This window comes from Leopardus geoffroyi, chromosome C1 (assembly GCF_018350155.1).
Source record: "Leopardus geoffroyi isolate Oge1 chromosome C1, O.geoffroyi_Oge1_pat1.0, whole genome shotgun sequence".
In the NCBI taxonomy this organism is placed as follows: Eukaryota; Metazoa; Chordata; class Mammalia; order Carnivora; family Felidae; genus Leopardus; species Leopardus geoffroyi.
Genome location: NC_059328.1, coordinates 34760237 through 34772737, shown reverse-complemented (window position 1 = coordinate 34772737; position 12501 = coordinate 34760237). Strand labels below are relative to the sequence as shown.

Below are 12501 nucleotides of genomic sequence, written 5' to 3'. Positions count from 1 at the left end.
GAATAGCCCTTGGAGCCAGAAGTGGAAAGAGCAATGGGAAGGAGTCCTACACCTCTGCCTCACTTGACTCTGCTTGTTGTTGGTTGTGTAATTATTTGTTTAATATCTATCTCCTCTGATAGATTTATTTCTATGAGAATCATGGTACATAAATGTATGTATGTATCAGGCATTGTTCTAGGCTCTAGGGATGCAGTGGGTGAATGAGATACAAATGGCTCATGGTAGGGCTTATATCTAGTGAAAGAAGAGAAACACTGAGCATATAAACAATGAAACGGTGTAAATTCTGATGGTGACAGGAGCTATGAAAAAAATAAAATATATTTTTCATATATTTCATATATTTCATATATTTTCATATATTTTTCATATATTTCATATATTTCAAATAAAATAATAGGATGAGGGACTACTTTATGTAGTACGGTCAGGGAAGGTTTCTCTGGAAACTTGAAATCTGAGCTGAGGTTTAAATGATGGAAATAGCCACAGCATACCTGGGGAAGGAATGTTTCAGACAGGAGGAATAACAAGTCTCTCATCCCTAAAATGGAAGGAACTCTATATGTAAAAAGCACATAAAGAAAAAAGTCCAGGGGCGCCTGGGTGGCTCGGTCAGTTAAGCCTCTGACTCTTGGTTTTGGTTCAGGCCATGATCTTGTGGCTTCGTGAATTAGAGCCCTGTGTCGGTCTCTGCACTGACAACATGGAGCCTGCTTGGGATTCTCTCTCTTCCTCTCTCTCTCTCTGCCCCTCCCCCACTCGTGCTGTCTCTCTCAAAATAAATAAATAAACTTAAAAAGAAAAAAAAAAAAGTCCGCTGTGTTGGGTGATGAGTGAGGAGTGGGAGAATAGGAAGACTTGAAATCAGAGGTAGGCATCGTGGTCCATAGAAAGGAGTTTAGGTTTTATCCTATGGGCAATCAAATAGCATCCTTTCTTGGCCACAGCCTAGATTTTTTTTTTTTTTTTTTTTTTTTTATGCAGAGCCTGCTTGGGATTCTCTCTCTTTCTCTCTCTCTCTCTCAAAATAAAATAAACTTCAGACAAACAAACAAAAGAAACTGGGAGAGGGGAGGCAGTCTGTATGTGATGTGATCAAGATCCAGAACATCTCAATCTGGCCTGGTCTTGCTCAGGTTAATTATAAAGAATATCTTCCCACTTTTATTATATTATTACATATAATATGTTATATATAATATATTTTATTATAAAGACAAACTTTCCCACTTTTTAAAAAATTTAAATCCAAGTTGGTTAACATATAGTGTAATAATAATTTCAGGAGTAGAACCCAGTGATTCATCACTTACATATAACACCCAGTGCTCATCCCAACAAGTGCCCTTCTTTTTAATTTTTTTTTTTTAACGTTTATTTATTTTTGAGACAGAGAGAGACAGAGTATGAACGGGGGAGGGGCAGAGAGAGAGGGAGACACAGAATCGGAAGCAGGCTCCAGGCTCTGAGCCATCAGCCCAGAGCCTGACGCGGGGCTCGAACTCACGGACCGTGAGATCGTGACCTGAGCTGAAGTCGTACGCTTAACCGACTGAGCCACCCAGGCGCCCCAACAAGTGCCCTTCTTAATGGCCATCGCCCATTTAGCCCACCCTCCCACCCAATACCCCACAAGCAACCCTCAGTTCATTCTCTGTATTCGAGAGTCTCTTAGGGTTTTTCTCCTCTGTTTTTAACTTATTTTTGCTTCCCTTTCCCTAGGTTCATCTGTTTTGTTTCTTAAATTCCACATATGAGTGAAATCATATATGTGTCTTTCTCTGACTGACTTATTTCGCTTAGCATAATACGTTCTAGTTCCATCCACCTTGTTGCAAATGGTAAGACCAGTCTTTTTCATTGAAAATTTTTCCACTTTTTAAAATGGGCAAAGAACGTGATTAGGAAAGTCACAGAAGTGCTACCACCAATAAATGGACAGCTAAACATGCAGTATCACTGGTATTCAAATAAATGAAAAATCAAAAACTGTAATGAGATACCCAGTTTTTGCCTATTGGGGAGGGTAAAACCATAAAATAATACTTGCGATACCTGTTCTTGACAAGGGTATTACTGAAGTGGCCACGAGCCTACCCTGTTGATGAGAATGTAAATTGATTCCGCTCTGTTCATTAATTCACTCAACAAATTGTCTAGTGCTTACTGTAAGCCACTTAGAAGTGTGGTACTCGAGGTGCCTGGCTGGCTCAGGCGGAAGAGCATGCGACTCTTGATCTCAGGGTTGTGAGTTTGAGCCCCACGTTGGGTGTAGAGATGACTCAAATAAATAAAACTTAAAGAAGAAGAAAAGGAGGAAGTGCAGCCCTCTAGCCAGGCCCTGTGCTAGCCCTGACTATACTGCAGTAAAGACAAACACGATTGCTGCCTTCAGCTGGTACCTTTAAGAATTGAGCACTTCGGCGTGCCTGGGCACGCCTGGTGGCTCCGTCAGTTAAGCATCTGACTCTTGATTTCGGCTCAGGTCATCATCTCGTGGTTTGTGAGATTGAGCCCCGTTCAGGTTCTGCGCTGACATCTCAGAGTCTACTTGGGATTCTGTCTCTCCCTCTGAATCTTCCCCTCCCTCCAACTCCATTCCTTGGGTGCTTGCACGCTCCTTCTCTCTCTCTCCCTCTCAAAAAAAAAAAAAAAAAAAAAAAAAAAAAAAAGAACTGTGCACGTTGTTGTATGGAAGTTATTCCTCAATAAGAAGAAACAAAGTAGATAGGAACTGGAGCTGCCATTTAGGCCTGATCAAGATGCTGCCTTCCTAAGGCACCAAGACTTCAGGCAGAGCCACCAGGGCGGGGGGGGAAGCCCGTGGGAACTGGCTGGGACCAGGAAGTCTGGGGCAAGAAGCTGGGGGACAGGGGCTCTGATGGAGACTGTGTGGTCCCTGACCAGTTTTGTGATCAAGAAAGATGAAGACTTCTTCTGAGAATGGCTGAAGGACACAAGCCACACCAACACCAAGCAGTCTGATAGTGGAGTGAGGCCTTCTTGGGGGGCTCTCTGGGCAGCCCTCAAATCCCCAGCACCGAGTCACCAGACCTGCAGCTGAGTGGGCACTCCTGCCCCATCTGCCACAAAGGAAAAGACTGCTGTTGGCCCCCTCACCTCCACATACTCCAGGTCTCTCGGGAGTTCCCTCCCCTCACCATTTCAACTTTTTTGGAATTCTCACTCTTGCATGTATCTCTCTTCTCCTTCCCTGGCCGGTTTCCTACCGACAGTTATCAGCTTTCCAGAGTGTATTCCTGGCTCCTTCCCTCACTCCACTCTCACTCTGTCACTCCAGACTGTTTGATGCCATTTGGCTTCTAATTCTTTTTTTTTTTTTTTTTTTTTTTTGGCAGAGCAGTCTTCCCAGAACTATGATAAGGTTCTGGTTTTTTTGTGTGTTTTTTGTTTTTCGTTTTTTGGCAAAGCAGTCTTCCCAGAACTGTGATAAAATAAGTTTCTGTTTAAACCACCAAGTCTGTAGTAGTTCTGCTATAACCGCTCAATCTAAGACATTTTTATTCTTTTAAATACATGTTTGGGGGTGCCTGGGTGGCACAGTGGGTTAAGTGTCTGACTCTTGATTTCAGCTCAGGTCATGATCCTATGGTCATGAGATCAAGCCCTGCATCATTCAAGCCCTGAATCCCTGCTTGGGATTCTCTCTCTCCTTCTCTCTGCCTCTCGCCCACTTTCTCTCTCTCTTTCTCTCTCTCTCTCTCTCAAAATAAATAAAATAAAACTTAAAAGTAGATAGATAGATAGACAGATAGATGATAGATAGATAGATGTTTGTATTGGCGAGCCAGTCCTTCTAAAGTCTGGAGTCCTTTACAAACTTCTTTGCGAGTCAACTCTTTTGCTTTTCTAAATTAACTAAATAAATCAGAATCAAAGTCAGAGGCAAGACATCACACCTTGTACCACCCACCTCAAAGAAAGGGTTACAAAGCTCGGCAGTCCTCTTTGGGTTTGGAGGCCACATGTACGACATTTGGGCATGTTGCTCTGGCTCATTTACCGGGTAACCTGGAAGTTTAGAGAGGATCCTGGCTCAAAAAGGGGGTTCTCCAGTGGATCCAGGTCGCAGTGCAAGCTGTGTTAGCACTTGGGCCTGACTATTCAACAGACCCAATGGTCTGGGAAGTATTTTGTGACAAAGATCTTATATATACCTTCAAGCAATCCCAGTAGGAGAATCAGAGCCTGGGCACCCAGGATTCTGAAGTAAGGCTGTGATCCTGACTGCAAATGACTGGCCGCCACTTGCAAAGCAGTTTCTGGCTTACACCTGGGCCTCGTAGAAACTGAATGCCTGACCACGAAACCTATGAGACTGGAACTGCCTAACATGAACTGAGAATGATCCCATTCCCTGAACCATAAAGGTGGGAATGCAAGTCAGCATTCCATGATAAAATGTAAGGGGTTTTCCATTCTTAATACCTGATGTTGTAAGTTTCACCATAATATTGCTTTAGCTGCATCCTGCAAATTATGTTCCATTTTCATTATCATTCTAATTTCCCTGTGATTGCTTCTTTGATCCATGGATTATTTAGAACTCTGTGGCTTACTATATTTCCAAATATTGGAGAGTTTTCTAGGTCTCTTATGATCATTGATATCTAATTTAATTCCACAGTGGCCAGAGAACATGTTCTATACATTTTTAATCCTTTTAAATTTATTGAGATTTGTTTTATGGCCCAGCATATGGTCCATTGGTGAACATACCATGTATACCTTAAAAAATGTGTGTCTCACAGTTTGGTATAGAGTTCTGTAAATATTAATTAGGTCAAGATGATTGACAGTATTGTTCAAATCTGCTTTTATTGATTTTTTGTTCTATTGTATCAATTGCTGAGAGGGGGTTAAAATCTCTCACTGTGATTGTGGAATCATCTGTTTCTTCCTTTAATTCTGTCCTTTTTTTGTTCCATGTATTTTGAATCTCTGTTATTAGGCATATACACATTTATAATTGTTATATCTCTCTGGTGAATTGACCCATTTATTATTATGAAATATCTTTATCTCTGGTAAGAGTCTTTGTCTTACACTTTATTTGATATTATTGCCACTCCAGCCTTCACAAGCTTGCTGTTTTCATGGTATACCTTTTTCCTTCTATTTTCTTTCATCTTTTTGGTATGTTTACGTTTTAATTTTTTCCTCAATAGACTCCACGCCCAATGTGGGGCTTGAACTCATGACCCTGAGATTGAGTCACATGTTCTACCAACTGAGTCAGCCGGGCACCCCAGTTTGTTTACATTTTAAGTGCATCTCTTATACATAGCAGATATTTGAGTTTTGCTCTTTTTCATCCATTCAGACAATCTCTGCCTCCTGAGACCATAGGTGTTGGTCAAAAGATGGGTAGCAAAAAAGAGCGAGCTTAGGTCTGGACTCATTTATATCCTTTCTTCTTGAGGATGAATGCTATGGACACTAAGGACCTTATAGTGAACCAAATAGTTTGCAGGCTGTGTTGGGCAGTTCAGTTTGCAAGGTCACCTGATTGTCCCATGGACAAGAATTCAGTGTCTATCAGGGCCCCATAGTAAGATAAAGCTGTTTCTCAAAGGAAGATCAGTTATTTGCCAAACAGTGCACAGCTTTCTTCATAAATCCCAGGGGCTTCTTCTGCAATGTTCCTTCTGGGCTTGCTCCATCAGCATGGTGATATCAACATAATTGGATCTGGTGGGTCATGGAAACCAAGGGGCCTATTCACATTGCAGCCTAGACCAACTGGACAGTTTTCCTTTGTTCTGGATTCTTCCTAAAGTTGACAGCCTTTCAGGTCACTCAGTAAATAAGTGGAGTGAAAGACACCCAGATATGATGTATGCTCCTCAAAAATCTAAGACCACCAAGTACCATATTTCTACTATTCTAAGTCACCATCAACTGAAAGGTGTCCCTTCGTTCATATTTCACTACGAAGATTTTTAAAAGCACTATCAATTAGGGGCCCTTAGGTGGCTCAATTGGTTAAGCATCCAACTCTTAATTTTGGCTCAGGTCATGATCTCACAGTTCATGAGTTCAAGTCCCACATTCGGCTCCGCACTGGCAGTGCAGAACCTACTTGGGACTCTCTCTCTTTCTCTCTATTTCTCTCCCCCCCCCCCCACCCTTCTCTCAAATATAAATAAATAAAACTTTTTTTTAAGTTGTTTTTTTTTTTAATTTTTTTTTTCCACGTTTATTTATTTTTGGGACAGAGAGAGACAGAGCATGAACGGGGGAGGGGCAGAGAGAGAGGGAGACACAGAATCGGAAACAGGCTCCAGGCTCCGAGCCATCAGCCCAGAGCCCGACGCGGGGCTCGAACTCACAGACCGCGAGATCGTGACCTGGCTGAAGTCGGACGCTTAACCGACTGCGCCACCCAGGCGCCCTTAAGTTTTTTTTTTAAAAGCACTATCAATTAAACCATAACATACCATTCATTGCAAGATGAATTCTCATGTCTGAGATGTTAAAATGTGAGGAAAAAACATTGTGAATGTACTAAATGCCACTGAATGGTTCACGTTGAAATGGTTAACTTATGTGAGTTTTACTTTAATAAATTATTTTTTAATGTGAACCAATGAAATATGATACTCTTCCCATTTCATATGGTAGGAGGGTACAAGGTGAAGCAACATGTACTTGAGAGGGGACATTGTGACACTCACTAGAACACTGAACCTCCAGAAACACCCTTGCAATGTATTTTCATGGAGTTGGTTTTATTTCATTGAATCTAAGATGCTGTGATCCTGGCACATTCTTGATTTACCAGAAGGGGTCAACAGAAGCCTTTCACAGAACTATGTCACTGCTTCTTCCTGTTGACAAGGATTATCAGGAGTCGCTCATTAACCTCAGCAGAGGAAGAGGAACTTCTGCTGGCGAGGGAGGTTCAAGGGGGTAGGATTTTGAATGCTTCACGTCATCTGAATGCTTTCTTTTCTGGTCAGTGCGCCAGCATTCACACAAGAGGCCTGGCAAAGCTGTCGATACACCTGACATTGTACTACGATAATTTCCAGCACCACGCTTTGGATTTGATTTTCCACTATACACAGTCCCATGGCTGTAAGAGGTAAATTATTTTTCTTAGACACAGAAAGTCAATGGTTTGGGACTTGTCTTGAGCCAAAATTGTAGGGTATTGAGCTCGACAATTTTGTCTTTACTCTGTCCAGAAAGAAACTCCTCTTCACTGTAGTTCCCAAAGCCCCCTGTTCTCATGCTTTTCTGTAGCAGAGGCCATTTGATTCCCCAAAGCTTTGCCTTCAGTCCATCTTTCATTCAGGTGATAATCGATTGCAGGTGATAATCTATTAGCGGCAGGCCAAGGGCGGCCTTTGATATTAGCTGGGTTTTCACTGCCCAAAAATAAATACCGAATTCATGACTGTTCTGATATCAACATCTTTATCAGTTAAAAACCATAATTTCTGGTATGTTTTCTGGTAAAAACAAGTGGCTGAAATTAGTCCAAGAAGGATTAGAAGACCAAATAGAGCAACAACGATAGGAAAACTAAAAATATTGTTATTGAGCTACAATTTTAAAAGGTAACAGGCTGAAAATTATAAACAGATGAGTTCTAGTTGACCATCAAGGACCAGATTATTTCTCATTTATTCAAGTTGACTTCAGACCATATAAGAAATTGAAATGTTTCTCAATTCAAATTATGAAAGTAGCACAATATCAGAGTCTCAGAAAGAGAGGAATGCTTCAAAGAATACATAATTCTCACTTATTACACAAGTTAAGGTAATAGGAAAAGGCTGAACATTCTGTCCACTAGTCAGTGCACATGTTGGGGCAGAGCTGGAGAGTGGGGCAGGCAAGCTATGCCCAGAGTGGGGAAAACCATGCCAGGCAAAGAACTTGTATCAAGAACGGGACTGAAATACACTCATGTGGGTGATTTAGCTCAAGAAGTCTGATGACTGGATATCATGGAGTCTGGTGAGACGGCTTCTCCCAAGAGCATGCCAAAAGATGCACAGATGGGCGCCTGGGTAGCTCAGTCAGTTAAGCATCGGACTCTTGATTTAAGTTCAGGTCATGATCTCACGAGATCAAGTCCGAGATCGGGCCTGCTGACAGTGCAGAGCCTGCTTGGGATTTCTCTCTCTCCCTCTCTCTGCCCCTCCCCCTGCTCACACAGGCACATACTTTCTCTCTCTCTCTCTAAAAAAAAAAAAAAAACTTAAAAAAAATTTTTAATGTTTATTTTTGAGAGAGAGAGAGAGAGAGAGAACATGAGCGAGGGAGGGGCAGAGAGAGAGGGAGACACAGAATCCCAAGCAGGCTCCAGGGGCTCTGAGCTGTCAGCACAGAGCCCGATGCGTGGCTCAAACCCACGAACCTGTGAGATCATGACCTGAATCGAAGTCAGTTGCTTAACCCACTGAGCCACCCAGGCGCCCCCCAAAAACTTTTTTTTTTTTTTAAGATGCCCAGGTAGGGCACCTGGGTGGCTCAGTCGATCCAACTTCAGCTCAGGTCATGATCTCGTGGTTTGTGAGTTCAAGCCCCATATCGGGCTCACTGCTGTCAGCGCAGAGCCCCCTTCAGATCCTCTGTCCCCCTCTCTCTGTGCCCCTCTCCTGCTTGTGCTCTCTCAATAATAAATAAACATTTAAAAATAGGAGGCGCCTGGGTGGCTCAGTCGGTTAAGCGTCCGACTTCACTCAGGTCATGATCTCGCAGTCCGTGAGTTCGAGCCCCGCATGGGGCTCTGTGCTGACAGCTCAGAGCCTGGAGCGTGTTTCAAATTCTGTGTCTCCCTCTCTCGCTCATCCTCCCCTGTTCATGCTCTGTCTCTCTCTGTCTCAAAAATAAATAAAACGTTAAAAAAAATAAAAATAAAATAAAAAGATGCACAGATAATGGCTGAAATCCTGAAGGATATGGAGATTACAGATGTGAGGCGAGAATTACAAATCAGGTGTTGGAGTTTGCCTTATAATTTGTGACCACAATTCTAAATGATGCAAAAATTTATTGAAGCCATGCTAAGATAGCTACTGTTGATGCAGATAATGTGCAATTGGCAATCCAGTGTTGCTCTGACCAGTCTTTTACCTCTCCTCCCCCAGGAGAATTTTTATTAGATATTGCTAGGCAAAGAAATCAAACCTCTTTTCCATTGATCAAGCCATATTCAGGCCCCAGATTGCCATTTGATCAATATTGCTTGACTGCTCCAAACTACACACTTAAGCCTCTACCAAAAAAAAGCAACTACTTCTACAGGAAGAATAATAGCTCCATGGCTAAATGTTGGCTCAGTTGCTAGCAGCCCAAGTACTCCCACTATAGGCACACCAACCCCACAAATCATGTCTGTTTCAGCTAAGGTAGGGACTCCAACGTCCCTCATAAGGCAAGGGATTGCCATACAGATGCCCACTTCACAGTTCCCAGATGTGAAAGCCTCAATTCCTACAACGTCAGCAGATGTTGCTGATTAATCAGAATGTTCTGATTAATCCTGGGGTGGCTGGGTGGCTGAGTTGGTTAAGCCACAGACTCTTGATCTGGGCTCAGGTCATGATCTCACGAGATCAAGCCCGAGATCGGGCCTGCTGACAGTGCAGAGCCTGCTTGGGATTTCTCTCTCCCCCTCTCTCTGCCCCTACCCTCCTCGCACTCTCTCTCTCTCTCTGAAAATAAATAAGTAAACTTAAAGAAATTTAAAAAAAAGAATGATCGATTAATCCATTGCCACTAATATGTTGTTATCACAAGATACTGCCAATGAATCTCCAAAGGTATTAAATGAAATGTGAAGGTGACAATAATGATGATGATGATGCTGACCACTATGATCATTTATAATCCAGCCTTGGTGCGTGTAACACGTAATATGTATACTTGGTCTTGAATCCATTGTACTGCCATTAAACACGCATGTTGATGTTTTCAAGTCGTTTTACAAAACTTAAATAGTATTTAGTGAGTAAATATAGTTACCATACTTTTCAACTGAGATGTTGGGTTTTCTTTATAGAATTAGTAATCATTTTTAATCAGTCTTTAAGTGTAAAAAATGAAATTGTCATTCATCCAAAAAAAAAAAAGAAAGAAGGATAAGATTAAAAAAAAAGAGAGAGAAGAAAGAAAAGATGGAAAGCCACCCAATACATTTCACTGACAAGCATATCCTGAAAACAAAGCTAGATGAGGACAAGAGAAAAAATACATACATGATTCCACGTATGAACAGTGAAGCAAACATCCTAAATAAAATGTTAACAAATTAAATCCAGCAGTGTATTAAAAGAACAATTCATCAAGTCCAAAGAGGATTTATCCCAGCATTGCTAAGATTGTTCATTGTTAGAATATATATCAATTTAACTTATTATATTCATAATTAATAAGTTTAAATATGACTATCTTAATAAATTCAATACCCGTTAATGATCTAAAAGAAAAAAAAATCTCCCAGAAAACTAGGAAACTTAATGTAATACGTTGTTTGTTTTTGGTAAAACAATGATAAAAACTGACAGCAAATGCCACACCTAATGGTGAAACAATAGACACATTCCAGTTGAAGTCAGAAGCAAGAAAAGAAGGACCTTTATCACCATTACTATTCAAAATGGTATCGGATGTTCTCTCCAATTCAAGAAGGGAAGGACAGCAATAGGAGGTATAAACATTAAAAAAGAAAGAGGCAAAGTGTCATTAGTTGCAGATGATACTATCACTTACATAGAAAAACCTAAAAAAATCAATTGACAAACTATTAGAACTAATAAGGGAATTTAGCAAGGTGACCACGTACAAGATCAAAGTGGAAAAATCAATAGCTTTCCTATATACCGGCAATAACCAATTAGAAAATGTAACAGCAAATAAGGTTCCAGTCACAATAGCAACAAAAACTATTAACCACCTAAGAATAAACCTAAAAAATAGAATTTACTTCAGGCCTTTAAAGATAGGAAATCCATCAATCTAATTAATAAAATTAAATTGAAAATTATACAATTATATTAGATAGAAGCTGAGAAAATTCAAGAACCACTTCTGGCAAAAACGCTAAGTAGAACAAGACACACAGGGTATTTCCTAACTATGACAAAGAGTTAATCTATTTTTTTTTTGGAAAACTGGGTGACTCAGTTGTTTAAGCAGCCAACTTTGGCTCAGGTCATGATCTCAGAGTCTGTGGGTTCTGTGTGGACAGCTCAGAGCCTGGAGCCTGCTTCAGATTCTGTGTCTCCCTCTCTCTCTGCCCCTCCCCCACTCTTGCTGTCTCTCTCTTTCTCTCTCAAAAATGAATAAACATTTTTTTAATTAAAAAAAAAGAGTCTATTTTCCTTTTCCAAGAAACTAAGAGCAAACATCATATTAAATGGCTAAATATTAGCCATATTAAATGACTAAATGCACCGCCATTAAAGTCAGGAACACGGAAGCAGTGATCACTGTCACCGTCCCTCAATATTATTTTGTGTAAAAATGAAATAGTGGATTTGAAAATAGGAGTAACAACTTTATATAGCAGATCTCATTCCAGAGTCTGCCAAAATATAGAGGGGAATGCCCCCTCTATAAATAAGACTACTTTGATTTCATATTGTACAAATAGGATAGAAGTTGAAATCGCACTCAGAGACAGACACTGATCAAAAGGGTCTTACTTTCTTATTCCCCTATCAAAACCATTGCCAAACACTATCCAGATATTCATACTGTTCCCATTCTCTGCTTGAAGGAAAGATTTTTAAATTATCCAAACAGTCCTAAGACCCACAGCTGGTTTTGGCAATGGGACGATGGGACAATGGGGTGATGGGGGCTGGTGGCTGAAAGGAGGGTCTGAAGTGCAGCCAAGCACCGAGGGCACAAACGCTGTCACACCAGTGGAAATTGGCACCTTTCACACCTCTGGCACCTTTCACTACTCTCCTCATGCTCACAAGTGGTGACACTTTTGATATCCTATCTCAGCTCTTAATTTGTTTGAGATACTGAAGGCTATGCTTAAGAAAAAAGGAAACCATGGGCACCTGGGTGGCTCAGTTGGTTAAGCATCAGACTTCAGCTCAGGTCATGATCTCATGGTTCATGGGTTCGAGCCCTGCATCAGACTCTATGCTGACAGCTCAGAGCCTTGAGCCTGCTTCAGATTCTCTGTCTCCCCCTGTCTCTGCCACTCCCCTGCTCACACTGTCTCTCTCTCTCAAAAATAAACATTAAAAATAATTAAAAATAAATAAGTAAACATTAAAGAAAGAACAAAAGAAAGAAGGAAACCAAATAAATAAACTTTGAAAAAGTGGGGGGTGGTACATGGGGGGCTCAGTCATTTAAGTGTGGGACTTCAGCTTAGGTCATGATCTCATGGTTCATGGGTTTGAGCACCACATCAGGCTCTGTGGTGACAACATGGAGCCTGCTTGGTATTTTCTGTCTCCCTCTCTCTTTGCCCCTCCCCCACTGGAAACCCCA

The 12501-nt window shown here is 41.2% G+C and overlaps 1 pseudogene; it reads left to right on the top strand.

Annotated features, from left to right (window-relative positions):
• The first annotated feature begins 7920 nt into the window (after window positions 1-7920).
• Window positions 7921-9873, top strand: LOC123599970 (annotated as a pseudogene).
• Window positions 9874-12501: the final 2628 nt, after the last annotated feature.